General features: G+C 39.8%; 1 pseudogene; it reads left to right on the top strand.

Annotated features, from left to right (window-relative positions):
- The window catches only part of LOC127491465 (MSL complex subunit 3-like), an 85,698-nt pseudogene that overhangs the window by 49,621 nt on the left and 19,561 nt on the right, over positions 1 to 16,516 (top strand).

Genomic DNA, 16,516 nt, shown 5'->3' with positions numbered 1-16,516 from the left:
TTTTTCAAAAAACCAGCTCTTCGCTTGGCTGATTTTTTGTATTTTTTTTAATTCAATCCTGTTGATTTCTTCTATGATTTTAATCATTTATCTTCTCCTACTAGTTCTGGGTCTGGCTTGCCGCAGACTCTCCAGGTCCCTGAGATGAACTGAATGCTCATTTACCTGGTGCCTTTCCAATTTCTTGATGTAGGCACCTATTGATATAAACTTTCCTCTTAATACTGCTTTTGCTGTATCACACAAGTTTTGATATGTTGTGCTGTTATCCTCTTTACTTCCAGAAAGCCTTTTATTTCTCCTTTGATTTCCTCCATGACCCATTGTTCATCCAGGAGCATGCTGCTCAATCTCCATGCGTCTTCCTATGCTCCAGGGATTCCTGAGTTGCCAATTTCCAATCCCACTCCTTTATGGTCTGAGAAGCTGCATTGTACGATTCCTACTCCCTTGTTTTGCTGAGATTTGTTCCATGGCCTAGTATGTGGTCAATCCCAGAGAAGGCTCCATGTACTGCTGAGAAGAATGTAAATGCTTTATGTGTAGGATGAAAAGTTCTGTAGATATCTGCTAGATCCATTTGGGCTATAGTGTCATTTAAATCTACTGTTTTCCCGTTGATCCTCTGTCCTGTTGATCTGTCTGTTTCTGAGAGTGGAGTATTGAAGTCCTCCAGTACTATTTTATTGGAGTTTAAGTCTCCCTTTAAGTCCCTTAAGAAATCTTTTAAATAAACCGGTGCCCTGTAATTAGGTGCATACACATTGATAATCGTTGTATCTTCCTGTTGAATTGATCCCTCAATCATTATATAGTGCCCCTCCTTGTCTCTCTTAACAGTTTTTGTGTTAAAGTTTATGTTGTCCGATATTAAGATGGCTACGCCCACTCTTTTTTCATTTCTGTTGGCATGGTGTATCATTTTCCAGCCTTTCACTTTCAGTCTGTATGTATCTTTGTTGGAAAGATGTGTTTCTTGTAAGCAGCAAATAGATGGGTTTTGTTCCTTAATCCATTCAGCCAGTCTGGATCTTTTAACTGGAGAGTTGAGGCCATTAACGTTCAATGTGACTATTGATAAGTAGCAACTTTGCCCTGCCATTTGCCAAAGATATTTTCCAATATATGCTTTGAATTCCCTGTGATCTTTTGGTGTGAGGTTTCCTTCCTTTACCTTCTTTCATAATGATGACTGTGTTTCTGTGTTTCTCTGTGTAACACATCTTTAAGCATCTTTTGCAGGGCTGGACAAGTGGTGACAAATTCTTTCAATTTCTGTTTGCTATGAAAGGTCTTTATTTCACCTTCATTTACAAATGAGAGCTCTGCAGGATATAATATTCTGGGCTGGCAGTTGTTCTCTCTTAGTACCTGGGCTATGTCTCACTATTCCCTTCTATCTTGTAGGGTTTCTGATGAGAAGTCAGCTGTGAGCCTGATTGGAGATCCTCTGAGAGTAATCTGACATTTCTCTCTTGCACATTTTAGAATCTTTTCTTTATGTTTCACTGTGGTGAGTTTGATTACAACGTGTCGTAGTGAGGATCTCTTTTGGTCATGTTTACTAGGGGTTCTATGAGCTTCCTGTACTAGGATGCCTCTGTCCTTCTCCAAACCCGGGAAGTTCTCTGCAAGTATCTCACTAAAAAGGCCTTCTAATCCTTTCTCCTTCTCCATGCCTTCAGGAACTCCTAGAACCCAAATGTTGGTTTTTTTAATAGTATCCTGTAGATTCCCAACAATATTTTTTTAGATTTCTAATTTCCTCTTCTTTTCTTTGGTTTGACTGTATGTTTTCCTGTGCTCTGTCTTCTAAGTCCGATATTCTCTCTTCTGTTTCACTGACTCTGTTTTTAAGGCTCTCTAATGTGTTTGTCATTTGATCTATTGTGTTCTTCATTTCATTTTGATTTCTCTTCACTATCACACTTTCCTGTTCTACTAGTTTCTGCGTTTCATTTTGATTCCTCCTTAAGATTTCATTTTCTCAAAGGAGATTTTCTATCCAGTCCAGTAAGGAATTCCGTACCTCAAGCATTTGTTTTTGAAGACTTCTAATTGTTCTTATCATAAATTTTTTGAAATCCGTATCTTGCATTTCTTCCATCTCATCATTTTCATAATCTTGGCTTGGGGTGTCTTGTTCATTTGGGCGTGTCATAATATCTTGTTCTTGTTTCCTCGGTTTTTGCATTTGTTGCTTGGCATCGTGGAGATATCTTTGGATTCTTCTTCCCTCACTGTTGTGTTTTTTCTTGTTATACTATGACTGTATTAAGTGGACTATCTGCTTTTGATGGAGCCTTAGAGGCTTGAGATGGGTGTGGTCTGAGAGCTCTGTTTGGTTCCTCAGGTTTAAGAGTGTGCCAAAGTTGACACTCCCAGGGTAGGCATGGTAAATCTCTCTCTCTCTCTCTCTCTTTCTTTCTTTTTTTTTTGATTCAAAAGGGAAGTAATTTCACACAGCTGAGCAGAATTGGAGGTAGTTAGCAGGCGAATGATATACCTACAGGAGCCAGAGATCGGAAGCTCTTTCCCAAAGACCACACAGTGTGGGCTCAAATTCCCCTGCAGTCTCCCACTGGGTTGCCAAGGTTACTGAATTGTAGCGTCTCTGGAGAGTACTCATGTGAATTCCGTGAGTTCTCTCCCCCACCATCTCTTTTTCTCAGTCTCAGTTTATTAGCACCACACATTCACTAGGTCCTATTCTCCCGCTATTTCACCTCCGCCAGAGTCAGGTTTTTCTGCTAGGCTGAGGGCCAGTGCAGACCCGAGGTTGCCCTACTTATGACGTATGTCCAAAATGGCACCCGCTTTTTGTCTTGCTCCCCTTTGAGAGGTGAGTGGAGAGAGAGAAACTTGTGTCCGTATCAGTCACTTTTCTTTTTTTTCCTCTCTCTTCCAGTTAGCCTGGTGAACTTTTCCCCACGGGGTTTCAAGCCTCGTTTCCTCCAGTCTCCTCTTTCTGCCTGCCCGCTGGTGTCCAGGCCACTGAGGTTCGGCTCACCTCGTGTTCCAGCGCTGGTGCATTGAGTCTGCCTCTGGTGTCTCGAACTGTGGGCTCCCAAGCCCTCCATGCAGGTCCACCGTGATTCACTAGTTCCGGAAGAGTTTCCTCTGCTGCTTCCCCCCTACCCATCCCCGAACCTGCAGTATCTCCTCCACTCCTTTCAAACTGTCTCTTCCCGGACCATCAGTGTGCTCCCCCGCTATTCCGCCATCTTGCTGCTCTCCCGAGATAATGTCAACAATATACTCTTTCACAAGTAGTGAAAGTACCTTATGACAAAGTATTCCTAATTCCTCTCTCCTGTCTGAATGCCCTTGCTGTGTTCATATAACTTACATGTAATCATGTTCAAACATTTATACACACAAAAAACACACTCACATAAGTATACGGAGTCAAATACGTCTTTACTATTATTTTGAACATTCTGTTACTCATTAAATTAACTAAGAATAAAAAATAAAGCTTTTTATTTTACATTATTCAGTCTGTGATTTTTCCTTCTCTAATTATATCTGAATTATGGATTTATCATTTTCTTTCTTTCTGAAGAAATTTGTTTTTACATTTTAAGCTTTTATTCAGTGAAAAAGATGCATAGGAGAGTGAGGGTCCTATCTAGAAGAGAGAGAGGTAAATCTGAATCCATACCAAGCATCTCTGAAGAACTTTTGAGAATTCTTGTAAAACATGTTTACTGGCCACAAATTCTCTTGATTTTTGTTTGAGAAAGTCTTATATTTCTCTTTCAGCCTTTAAGGATAATTTCATAGTTCCAGATCCAGTTCATGATCAAGTTCTAGATCATGATGTATTTCTCTCAGTACTTTCAATATTTCAGTGAATGTTGTCCATGTTTGCCTGGTTTCTGAGTTGATGTAATTCGTATCTCTGCTTCTCTATAGGTAAAATGTTTCTTTATATGACTTCTTTCAGAACTAATTCTCTATTGATTTTTTAAAATTATCTATCTATCTGTCATCTATCTATCTATCTATCTAAGGAAAGAGCAACAGAGAGAAAGTTTCCATTTGCTACCTCAGTTTAGTTCTTTTGGCATTTATCCTTCTGGGTGTTCTCTTTGCTCCTTGTATCTGTGGTTTGGTGTCTGACATTAACTGGGGAAATTCTCAATCATTAGTCTTCAAATATTGGTTCTGTGTCTTCTGTAATTCTCATTACACAGATGCTTCATCTTTTAGAGCTGTTGCACAATTCCCAGCTATTTTATTCTGTATTTTTCAATCTTATTTCTCTTTTCATCTTGGAGGTTCCTACTGATATATCTTCCAGCTCAGAATTTCTCTCCTCAGTTGATACACTAATAATCCCATCAAAGACATTCATCATTCTGTTACCATGTTTTCCACACCTAGCATTTATTTTTATTTTTTTCCTAAAATTTCGATATTTCTGCTTATAGCAGCCATCTGTTCTTATAGGTTTTCTACTTTTTCCTTTAAAACCCTTGCATATAAATCATAGCTTCTAAATAAGATTCTTGATGTAGTGTCTCCAATATTCTTGCCATATCTGACTTGGGTTCTCATGCATGTCCAGTCTATTTAAACTTCATTTATTTATTTTTGTCTTTTAGTCTGTCTTGTAATTTTTTGTTGCGAGAAAGCCTTGATGTACTGGTTAAAAGGAACTGCTGTAATTAAGACTTTATTACTTTAGTTTTGTTTTCCCCTCACCCTGCACCATAGCACTACAGTGCTGAGAGCCTATTTACAGCAGCTCTATAGCCTGTGATTAGTCTCACAGGCCTCCAGTTCTATGTGCTGTGTCGAGCCTATGCTCTGGACTAAACTTCACCAGGCTTCTCAGACCCTCATCCCTCATAGATGGGACTGGATGGCTGGAGGGAATTTGAGTGCAGTGTTTCTCTTCTAGTTCAGTTAGGCTCTTATCAAACCTCTGCAGATTAGGTTCTGGTTAGATAGTTTCTCTAGAGAGGACAGATCTTTTGAAAGGAATAGAAAGCTCTTCATAGTTCACAGTGGCTTCTTTTCCCTTCCCCCTGCTGGAAGTGTAAGACCTTTCTCTGATAATTCAGTATGAGAACCTGATAAATTCCAGGAAGTAAAACACAAAGGTGTGCAGGTCCCTAAGGACTGGGCCCCTCTGGAGTTTTTCACTCTCAAACTTGCCCAAGCTAGGCCTCCAGCTGCTGGTCAGTTACAGTTCCAGGCTCTCTGCTGCAGCCATGATTCCCGCAGAGCCTGCTGCTGCCCCTGGGTCTCAGTTGTGGGGGCAGCAGCTGGCCCTGTGACCTCACATCTAAGAAGAGTAGTTGATATTTTGTTTATTTAGGCCTTTTGTTTAGTAAGACAGTGAAATGTTCTAAAATCCTTACATTTTGCACTAAAAACCCTGCTCAATCTTATTTTCCAGTGAATGGTGTTTTTCAAATAAATAAATACATCTTTAAAAAGAATTACCCTCTTACAGGGTTTGTATTGTTTTGTGTTCCCACTGATAGCATGTATGGATCCATTTTCTTACCAGCTCACAAATAGTGTTGTCAATTTGGGGAATTTTTCTCTCAAAGTTTAGAAACAGTATGTCATTGTAGCTTTAATTTGTATTTGTTTTTACTGTGAAGGAGACTGAGTATCATTTCATCTGTTTAAAATTGATTTGCATTCATTTTTCTTTGAATTGTCCATTCATATCTCTTACACATTTTTATCAGGTTGTCTTAGTCTGGTGTCTGATATGTCGATGCTTTAATCAAGTATACTTCTGAACTATATGTTTGGTTAGGTTTTTGTTTGATTTACAATTTGTAAAAATATCTTTTTCTTTTAAAGGTACAGTTAGGTTTGTTTTAAAAGAAATGCTAGCAATAGACCTACCTCCCGCCTCTTACTCCCTCCTGTTCCCCAGAAGCAAGCACTGTAAATGCTTGTTGGGTTTCCTTTTTAGGATTTCTTTTCCTGCCAGACCAGATTTCCTTCACTGAGTCTTAGAGCATTTGTGCAGCACAGTTTGCTCCTGATTGGTTTTGTTGCTTTATCTACATTTTCAGTGGTTAAATGAGGTTTAAATTGGTTGGTTAATTGATCTGTTTTGGGGATCATCCTACAACAGTTTTCCTGCTCAGCTGTTTTGACTGTAAAGGACATTTCATTTGGGGGCTGGTGCTGTGGTGCAGTGGGTTAACACCCTGGCCTGAAGTGCTGGCATCTCATATGGGCACTGGTTCTAGTCCTGGCTGCTCCTCTTCCAATCCAGCTCTATGCTATGGCCTGGGAAAGCAATACCAAGATGACCCAAGTCCTTGGGCCCCTGCACCCATGTGGGAGACCTGGAAGAAGCTCCTGGCTCCTGGCTTTGGATTGGCTCAGCTCCGGCCAGAGCAGCCATCTGGGGAGTGAACCATCGGACAGAAGACCTCTCTCTCTCCCTGCCTCTCCTCTCTCTGTATAACTCTGATTTTCCAATAAATAAATAAATCTTAAAAAAAAGAATGCTTCATTTGACTGCCACACAAGTTATAACTTGGAATTTAATTTTTCTTCCTCATTTGATTTATCATAATGGCACCATTTGTTCTGTCTCTCATTAAAAGTGTAAAACTTAGTCGATTAAAGTTGTTCCAAGATGAAGTATGGTTTCTATAGGGTGTTTGTTAGATTACTTAATGTCTAGTAGTGGTGGTACCTGTTTCATTGTTCTGTTGCTTTTAGAAGCAATGGTTATCAGTGACAGATTGTTTTAAAATTACAAGTGTTGTGTCTGGGCATGCATAACTTCAGGTTTCATATTTTCAAAAGCATACAACTTGGTCAATATTCAGTTTGGCTTTCATGGATTGAAGAGACAGTGCAAAATTCAGGAATAATATGTTCTACCTCTGCCTGGTGGTTCCATGTTAACCATTATTGCTCATCTCTTTTCTGAATCAGGGTTTGTTCCTTTGCTAAATAGAATGTAAATTCCAGGAGAGAGGGCTCTGCTTTATACTGAGCCTTATCCCCCTAATGAGAACCAGTGACTCTTGGCTGAGTCAAATGCTTGCATGGGCCAGTGAATCAGTGCTGTGGGAGGGGTGGCATGACAGTACTTGAAATTTATTTGCATTGCACTATGTGCAAGGCCTGGTTTACTTGCTTTAGTTCTTTGGATTTTTCCAGTAGTTCAATAAGGTGTTGGCACTGTTCTGGTTTCCCAGAGGCACAAACAGCATACCTGCTGCATGCAGACTCCAGAGTCCACTGGCTTCATTGCCACTCTGTCCCCTTGTCCTCATCTTATATTTTTCCTTCTTTTCACCCATCCTTCCTACCTACTCAGAACTTTTCTAGTTTATAATTATTCCATTTCTCCCTGAATTCCTTTCATAAGAGTTACACTTTACATCTGGGCTTTGGACTGAAGTTTTCAATTCATGTACCCTTCTTCTCAAAGAAAGCAAATGTTAAAACCCAACCTGGAATTTTATCACAAAGATCTGGCCTAAACTTTAGAGCTGAATGCCTGGCTCTCTTGTTATACACTCCAGTTGCACATTCAGAGTGAAGTTACTTTTGAGTTCTCACCTCCCTCCATGTCGTAGATTCCTGCCCACTACTGGAGGGAAATTGCTGACTCTTAATTGAAACTAAAATAGAAAACGTATGGAATCATAACATACTGATTTATTGACATTTTGACAAACCTCACTATGGCACAAATAACAAGTGGCTAAAATGTTTGCCTGAATTAAATAATTGAATCCCATATTCCATTTGTTTGTATTTTCATTTTCTTTTTATTTGAGAGAGAGATTGATCTCCCATTCCTGATTTACTCCCCAAATGACCTTCATACCCAAGAAGCCAGGAGCCTGGAACTCCATCTGGATCTCCTCTGTGTGTGACATGGTCCCAAATACTTGAGTCATCCTATGCTGCCTCTCCGGGTACATATTAGCAGGAAGCTAGATCAGAAGCAGAGCTGCTGGGACTAGCACCAGGCAATCCAGTATGGGATGTGGGTGTCCCAAGTAACATCCTAAGCCATTGCACCAAATGCCTGCACCTCCAAATATACAGTCCATAATATTGCGCCACTTCTCTCTCTATGAGATGCAATACTGCATTTGGAAAACCTCACAGTAATAATCAACTTAAAATAGATTAAATTTACTAGTAAAATGAATCTCCAAATAAAAAAGTAGGCTTTATTCAAATTCATATGTGAACCAGTTTGTATTCCTAATTTATTTTAACAAAAATGGATGGCAACATAACAATGATAAGTGTGTCCTTCAAAGGGCAATTCCACTGTCATCTTTCACGTGACACCTGTACCCAGATTCCGTTTTACTTGAATCTAACCAAAGTCCAGCACCTTTTCTTCTTTTGACTTTAGGAGCTGCTTTGACTGATGTTAAACAGATTTTAAATAAAATCTTTGAAACTCAGCATGATGTGTTCCAGATTCCTCCATTTTGTTGCAAATGACTGGATTTCATTGTTTCTTACTGCAGTATAGTATTATAAAGAGTACATATCTGGAACACATCATGCTGAGTAAAATAATCCAGTCCCAAAGGGACAAATACCATATGTTCTCCCTGATCGGTGACAACTGACTGAACTCCAAAAAGGAAACCTGTTGAAGTGAAATGGACACTATGGGAAATGGTGACTTGATCAGCATAGCCCTGACTGTTAATGAACAACTTAATACATTATCCCTCTTAGTAGTTTTTTTGTCTGTTCTACTTAATATGACTGGTTTAATTCTGTAATTAATACACAGTTATTCTTAAGTGTTGAATATTAACTGAAATGTGATCCCTGTTAAACATAAGAGTGGGAATAAGAGAGGGAAGAGATGTATAATTTGGGACATGCTCAAACTGACTTGCCCCAAATGGTAGTTAGAAACATAGCAGGGGATTCCAATTCAATCCCATCAAGGTGGCATGTACCAATGCCATCTCACTATTCCAAGTGATCAATTTCAGTTCACAATTGATCATAATGAAAGGACTAAGAGTCAAAGAGAGCACATAAACAAGTCTAGTACCTGCTAACACTAACCGATAGAATAAATAAAGGGGAGAGTGATCCAACATGGGAAGTGAGATACTCAGCAGACTCATAGAATGGCAGATGTCCTAAATAGCACTCTGGCCTCAGAATCAACCCTAAAGGCATTCAGATCTGGCTGAAAAGCCCATGAGAGTATTTCAGGCATGGAAAGCCAAGACACTCTGGCAAAAGATCTCTGTGAGTGAGATCCCAGTGGAAAGAACAGGTCTTCAAAGAAGGAGGTACCTTTCTCTGAAGGGAGGAGAGAACCTCCACTTTGACTATGACCTTGTCTAAACAAGATAAGAAACGGAGAACTCAGAGGGCTTCCATAGCCTTGGAAACTCATGACCGGAGCATAGGGAGACTACTGATGGCATAGACAGGAGTGTCAATTGGTAAAGTCAACAACAGGAGTCACTGTGCACTTACTCCTCATGTAGGATCTCTGTCCTTAATGTGCTGTGTATTGAGATTTAATGCTATAACGAGTACTCAAACAATATATTTCACTTTGTGTTTCTATGGGGGTGCAAACTGTCGAAATCTTAATGCATACTAAACTGATCTTCTGTAAAAAAAAAAAAGAAATTATCAATTCCCAACTTGACTCTCACTGGGATTAAACATGACAATAGGTCTGATCTGATTTCATCATCATTTAAAAAAAATCATCTATTATTTTTCACTTTATGTTTCTGTGTGGGAGCAAACTGTTGAAATCCTTACTTAATGTATACTAAGCTGATCTTCTGTATATTAAGAGAATTGAAAATGAATCTTGATGTGAATGGAAGGGGAGAGGGTGTGGGAAAGGGGAGGGTTGTGGGTGGGAGGGACGTTATGGGGGGGAAGCCATTGTAATCCATAAGTCGCACTTTGGAAATTTATATTCATTAAATAAAAGTTTAAAGAAATGAAAAAAAATCTTTGGAACTGTTACATTGAGCAAGCTCCCCAAAGGGAAAATTCACATTCAACAAGAAATTAACACCATTACCTGTATTTTATCATTGACTGATCATCTGTATAATCAGAAATCCTCCAGGCTTACACAATGAATGTTTGCTCTGCAGTGAACAGTTTTAATATTGTGTAAGCATAATCCTCTGACAAGCCATGCTTGAAACTACAGACAGACATGAAAATTATTGCATTTGTAAGAATTTCTTCTTCCCCAGGGAAGATGCACTTTACCAGGGAATGTTTAACTCAAATTGGAAAAAGCAATTAGGATCTATTCCCACCTTTGAGGAGAGTCCCTTTCCTCCTCTCCCTCTGTAGAAGGAACTATTGGTTCCCAAGTAAGCACCAGGGAGAGTTCCTAACTTTGCTTCCTAAGTTTTGCCCTCCCGTCCTTGCCTTTCTTTGGGATACTCATGCACTGGGTGAGAATCTGACCTCTCTTAAGCCTGGTTTTAGGATGCTTGGGAAAATGGTGCCTTGCTTGCCTCTCATGCCCCTGCTCAACAGAGCGTGTTCTTGTCTGGGTGCAGCCTCCCTGTGCTCAGCCCCCCAGCACCTGGCCTGGCCCTGCCTGGGGGGCCTACCCTGTTCCAGCCCCACTTGTGTTCCATTGGGCTAGTGTGCCCGGTAGGAGGCCTGTCACATCATGTGACTGTCCTCTGGCAGAGAAGTTACCATTTGTCATCTCTTGCATATTTCTACCTTACCTTATCTTCTCTTCCTGAAAGTGTATGTCAGTAATAAATTGGAAATTGGAATCTACAGTTTGCTTCTTTGTTTCTCTGCCACTGACTTGAATCTCTAGCTCATGCTTCAGACTTGATTGACTCTCCTCCTCCCCTGAGTTAAGGTATTACAAACAGTTTTGACAGAGAAGGTCCAGGGACCCTGAATGCACATGTACATTCCTAAACACACCTTGCCATCAGTGTAAACTTGTTCTGAAGAATATACCATAAATTTTTACTTTAAAAAATTACTTTTAGTAAAGTTTAGCCATCATGTCCATTGAGAGTCTTCTCCAATCATCTTCCAGCTTTCAGGATAACATAGCCAACCCTGCAGAGGACAACTCTATGCCAGAACCGGGGAGAATGTGGATCTCAGCCTTGTACCAGAGGTCTTGCTTCCTCCCATTGGTTCTGACTTAACTGGCTTTCCTCCATCCCTCTGCCCAGTAGTCATCCAGTGCTTTCTCTTTTTTCTTGTTGCTTGTTTAGGAGGAAAATATCATCTCCCTCTTGTCTTTTTAAAGATTTTATTTATTGTTTTTTTGTGTTTATTTGGAAGGCAGAGAGACAGACAAATCTTCTATCTGCTGGTCCTCTTTGTAAGTCATAGCAAAAGCCAGGCATGGGCCAGGCTAAAGCCAGGGGCCTAGAACCCAATCTGGGTTTCCCACATGGGTGGCAGGGACTCAAACACTTGGGCCATCTCTTGTCAGAACTCTCCTTCACACTCATGGAATCTCATGACCATACTACCATCACACTTATCAGATTAACTTTTATATGCTAGTTTTTCCCATTGCAAAACTTTTACCCATTTAGCATAGAAAATTGAGGCAGTACAAGAAATCACAGTTAAGAAACCCAAAAAGGATAAATTTGAAAAAAAATTAAATTTATTTTTATTGTGGTTGAAAGGCAGAGAAACAGAGATACTCTCCAAATGCCCACAATAGCCAGTGCTGGTCTAGACTAAAACTCCATCTGGTCCTACTGGAACAGCCGGGACTTGAACCTACACTCATATGGGGTACTAGGCAGGAGCTTGAGCCACTGTGCCACAATGCTGGAACCTATTAAGAAATTTTAAAGGGGGGCTGGCACTGTGGCACAGTGAGTTAACGCCCTGGCCTGAAGTGCCGGCATCTCATATGGGTGCCGGTTCTAGTCTTGGCTGCTCCTCTTCTGATCCAGCTCTCTGCAATGGCCTGAGAAAGCGGTAGAAGATGACCCAAGTCTTTGGCCCTTGCACCCACGTGGGAGACACAGAGGAAGTTTCTGACTCCTGACTCCTGGCTTTGGATCGGCACAACTCCAGCAGTTGTAGCCATTTGGGGAGTGAACCAGTAAATGGAAGACCTCTCTCTCTCTCTGCTTCTCCTCTCTCTGTGTGTAATTCTGAATTTCAAATAAGTAAATAAATCTTTAAAGAAATAAAAAAATAAAAGAAATTTTAAAGGATCCAAATAAAGGACACGATTTTGGCAAATCCGGAATTATAAATGTACCATTTCTCCATAAACTGATGGTTTCAATTATAGTAGCCACTGGATACATGTGACTATTGTATTCAGTACTTGAAATGTAGCTCCAAATTGAGCCGTGTTGTAAATATGAGTTATATGCTGGAATTCAAAGATTGAGTATCAGAGAAAAGAATATTAAATATCCTGGTAGTTTTTATATATTGATTGCTTCTTGAGATGGCAGTACTTGCATTTTGGATATGTTGTTACATACAGGAAATTTCTTTCAGAGAGAGAGAGAGAGAGAGAGAGAGAGAGCGAGCGAGCAGAATCCCATGTGCTATTTGCTCCCCAAATTCCTTTAACAGCCAGGGCTGGGCTGGGCCAAAGCCAGGAGCCTGGAACATAATTGGTCTCCCACCTGGGTAGAAGAAACCCAGTTACTTGAGCAATCGTCATTTTCTCCTAGGCTCTGTGTTGCCAGGAAGCTGGATTCAGAAGCCAGATATGGAAGTCAGACATCTGATTTGGGACACAAGCATCCTAAGTGCTGTCTTAACTGCTTAAAATGCTCACCCTTAAAAGGTATTTTATAAATTAAGTTCACCTGTTAATTTGTTACTTTTTCACTTGTTCTTTACCAGAAGGCCAAAAAGTTTTCCTTTTTTAAGGATTTTATTTATTTGTTTGAGAGGCAGAGTTACAGATAGTGAGAGACTGAGAGAAAGGTCTTTCATCCTCTGGCTCGTTCCCCAGATAGCCACAATGGCCAGTTGCTTCTTCCAGGTCTCCCACGTGGGTGCAGGGGCCCAAGCACTTGGACCTTCTTCCACTGCTTTCTCATGCCATAAGCAAGGAGTTGAATCAAAAGAGGAGCAGCCGGGACACAAACCAGTCCCCACATAGGATGCTGCCACTGTAGGCAGAGGCCTGACCTACTATGGCACAGCACCAGCCCCTAACTTTTTACTTTTTCAGTCTGACCACAAGAAAATTTTTAAATTACCTGTGTGGCTCGTGTTTATGACTCACATTATATGTCTGTGGGACAACACCAGATTATAGATTCAGTCCCACTTTAGACAAAATCACAAAGGATTGTGTATAATTGTGGAAGTTAGTGAGCCGATTATAAAATGGTTATGGATATGCAAAGGACCAAGAATAGCCAAAAATGTCTTGAAGAAGGATAATAGGATTTTCTCTAATATAGGATTTCTCAACTTTGGCACCATTGACCTCTTGGGCCAGATAATTCTTTGTAGGGAAAGGAGGGGAGGACTGTGCATTGTGGGATGTTGGTCAGTGGTCTTGGCCCACCCACTAGATGTCAATAGCAGTCTCCACTTGTGAAAACCAAAAAAAATTTCTTAAGATATGTCCCCTATGGTGCAAAATTGCACCTAGTTGAGAATCACTAGCTCTGTTGGATATCACACCTTATTATAAAGCAAAGGTTTTTAAAACAGTGTAATACTGGGACAAGCATAAAGAATTAGATTATTGAAACAGCATGGAGGAAAAAGTAGACTCTCACATGCATAAACACTAATTTTATTATACTTATTACAATTGAATATCCCTATGGAAGATACACTTGACCCCTTAGTACCACACACAGAAGTCAGCTTTGTTGGATGTTAAGCATACTTGTAAAAGACAAAAAAATTATAAAGCTCCTGGAAAGAAGCCAGATAAGGGATTATCTTTGTACTTCTGATATATGGATAGGTTCTTTAAAATGACACAGGAAGCCATAATCATGAAAGAGAAGAAAGAAAAGTGGAATATACTAAAAGCAGGAATATCTGTTGATCAGAAGTCGTGAAGAGAAAAGGAAAGTCCAAGTAGATGGGAATATTTCCAATATATTTATAACAGAACTGTTCTATACAGAAAATAATAAGAATTTGTCAAGAATCAGTAGGAAAAAGACAAATATTCCACTAGAGAAATATTCAAGATACTTGAACAAGTACTTCTCACATATAATGCTATAAATAACTTGGAGACATACTCAGCTTCATTAGTCATCAGATAACTGGAAAACAAAGCAATGTAAGAGTGGTTAAAATGTAAAAGACTAACAACACTAAGTGTTGTTGAAGATGAGAAACTGGACTGATACACTGCAGGTAGGAGGATAATAAAGCCACTTCTGAAATCAGTTTGCAACTTCTGGTAAAGTTGAACACAAACACATGTGCATCCTTGGAGGCATTGTATCCATACTTAGGTATATTTAGAAAATATGTGCACTTGTGCATCCGGACAGTATGTGTCATTTTGTATGGGATGACAGCAGTGTCATTTTGTAAGGGATGCAAAGTGAGGCAGGGATTGGGGGAGGCAAAAAGTCCTTCACTATTTATTATATTCACACAATGAAGTACTAAGTGGCAATAAAAATGTATTTACAGCTACATAGAACAGCCCTAAATGACTCCCACAAACATCAGAATCATTGAAAGTAGTCAGACACAGACACAAAATATATATCACAATAGCATTTCATATGATGTCTTTTAATAAGCAGAAATAAACTCTAATGTTATTAATTGCAGTTTTGTCAGATTTTTTGGTTTTGTTTTTCTCCCATCCAAGTACTAACCAGGCCCGACCCTGCTTAGCTTCCGAGATCAGACGAGATCGGGCGCGTTCAGGGTGGTATGGCCGTAGACTGTTTTTCTGTTTAATAGCTAAACCCTAGAGGTAATACAAATGTCTACCAACAGGCAGTAGTTAAGTAAATTGTTATATATTCATGCCATGAAATACTAGATAACAAAAGTATATAAACAAATGCCTACATATGTGAGTGACATACACAACATGGGTGAGTTTTACAAACATGGTGTTGATGATAGAAGCCTGACCAAAATAAATGTATATTCCATCTATATAAATTTTAAACACAGGCAAAAGAACAAACTACCATGTGTAAGTTGGGATATTAGGTATCTTAGGTAGAAGGAGTAGAATGGGATTAGCAGGAGGACATCTGGGTGAAGGGTATTTATGGTAACTCCTTGAGCTATCCACTCATGTTTTGTGCACATTTCTGTTCATGGCTTTATGTCACAACTGTTAAAGGCTTGGGGAAATGAGAGAGGGCCCTCCCTGGATTCCTACTGCTTGGGTTGGCACTCCTGCATTGGTGCTTTCCAGCTGTGTAACTCTGGGCAGGTTACTTAACAACTCCTGGCCTTTCTTATCTGTATATGAAGATGACAGTCCAATCTATTTTGTAAGATTTGTTATAAAGATTAGACAAATAGTAGAATCTTTGCTAAGATACAGAGCACTGTATAACAACAACTGGCACCTAGTAAGTGCTGACTTACTGCTAACTCCTGCTATTGTCTTTATTGTTCCTTGCAATTCCATTATATTTCTAAATCCATCATTGCTCTCCACATAGACAAGTTTTTATCTTGGTCTCTCAGAAAGATGTATTTTTTCATCATCCTGCATGTTCTTTCATAAAGTAATCACTAGATATTTTATAAATGTATTTTATAAGTAGAATTTTCTTTGCCTTGTATTTCATAATCATCATTGCTGGTGTATAATAGCTAATACTTTGTATGACTTAACTGCTGCCAGACTTCATTCTCATAACTAAATATCACTTTTTTTTGACAGGCAGAGTTAGACAGTGAGAGAGAGACAGAGAGAAAGGTCTTCCTTTTCTGTTGGTTCACCCTCCAAATAGCTGCTACAGCCAGCGCATTGCACCATCCAAAGCCAGGAGCCAGGTACTTCCTCCTGGTCTTCCATGTGGGTGCAGGGCCCAAGCACTTGGGCCATCCTCCACTGCCTTCCCGGGCCACAGCAGAGAGCTGGCCTGGAAGAGGAGCAACCGGGACAGAATCCAGCACCCTGACCAGGACTAGAACCCTGTGTGCTGGTGCCGCTAGGTGGAGGATTAGCCTATTGAGCCGTGGTGCCAGCCACCACTTTGCTTTAATTGACTTTTTGTAGTCTTTGAATCTCTTGGATGTCCAAAAAGCCAGTTATAATATTTATCATAAGTTATTTTTTGTCTGCTCCAATAATTCTTGTTCTGGCATAATTGCTTTGTTAAAAGCTTGTAGGAAAGTGTTAAAAAAAAAGAAGGAAGGGAAAAAGAGTGGATGTCCTTCTGTTTGTCTAAGTGGGGTTGCCTCTAATTTTTTAACCACTAAGTATGACATTAACTATTGATTGGAGAGTGTTTTCCTTTATACTGAGAATGTGTATTTGGACTTTTGAATTAAAGCAGGGATGATGTAAATTAAGTCAGATGCCTGTAAATATTTATGATAATCAGAT

The sequence above is a fragment of the Oryctolagus cuniculus genome, chromosome 19, assembly GCF_051225735.1.
Source record: "Oryctolagus cuniculus isolate XC-2025 breed Fujian yellow rabbit chromosome 19, ASM5122573v1, whole genome shotgun sequence".
Lineage (NCBI taxonomy): Eukaryota > Metazoa > Chordata > Mammalia > Lagomorpha > Leporidae > Oryctolagus > Oryctolagus cuniculus.
This window is presented reverse-complemented; position numbering and strand designations above follow the sequence as displayed.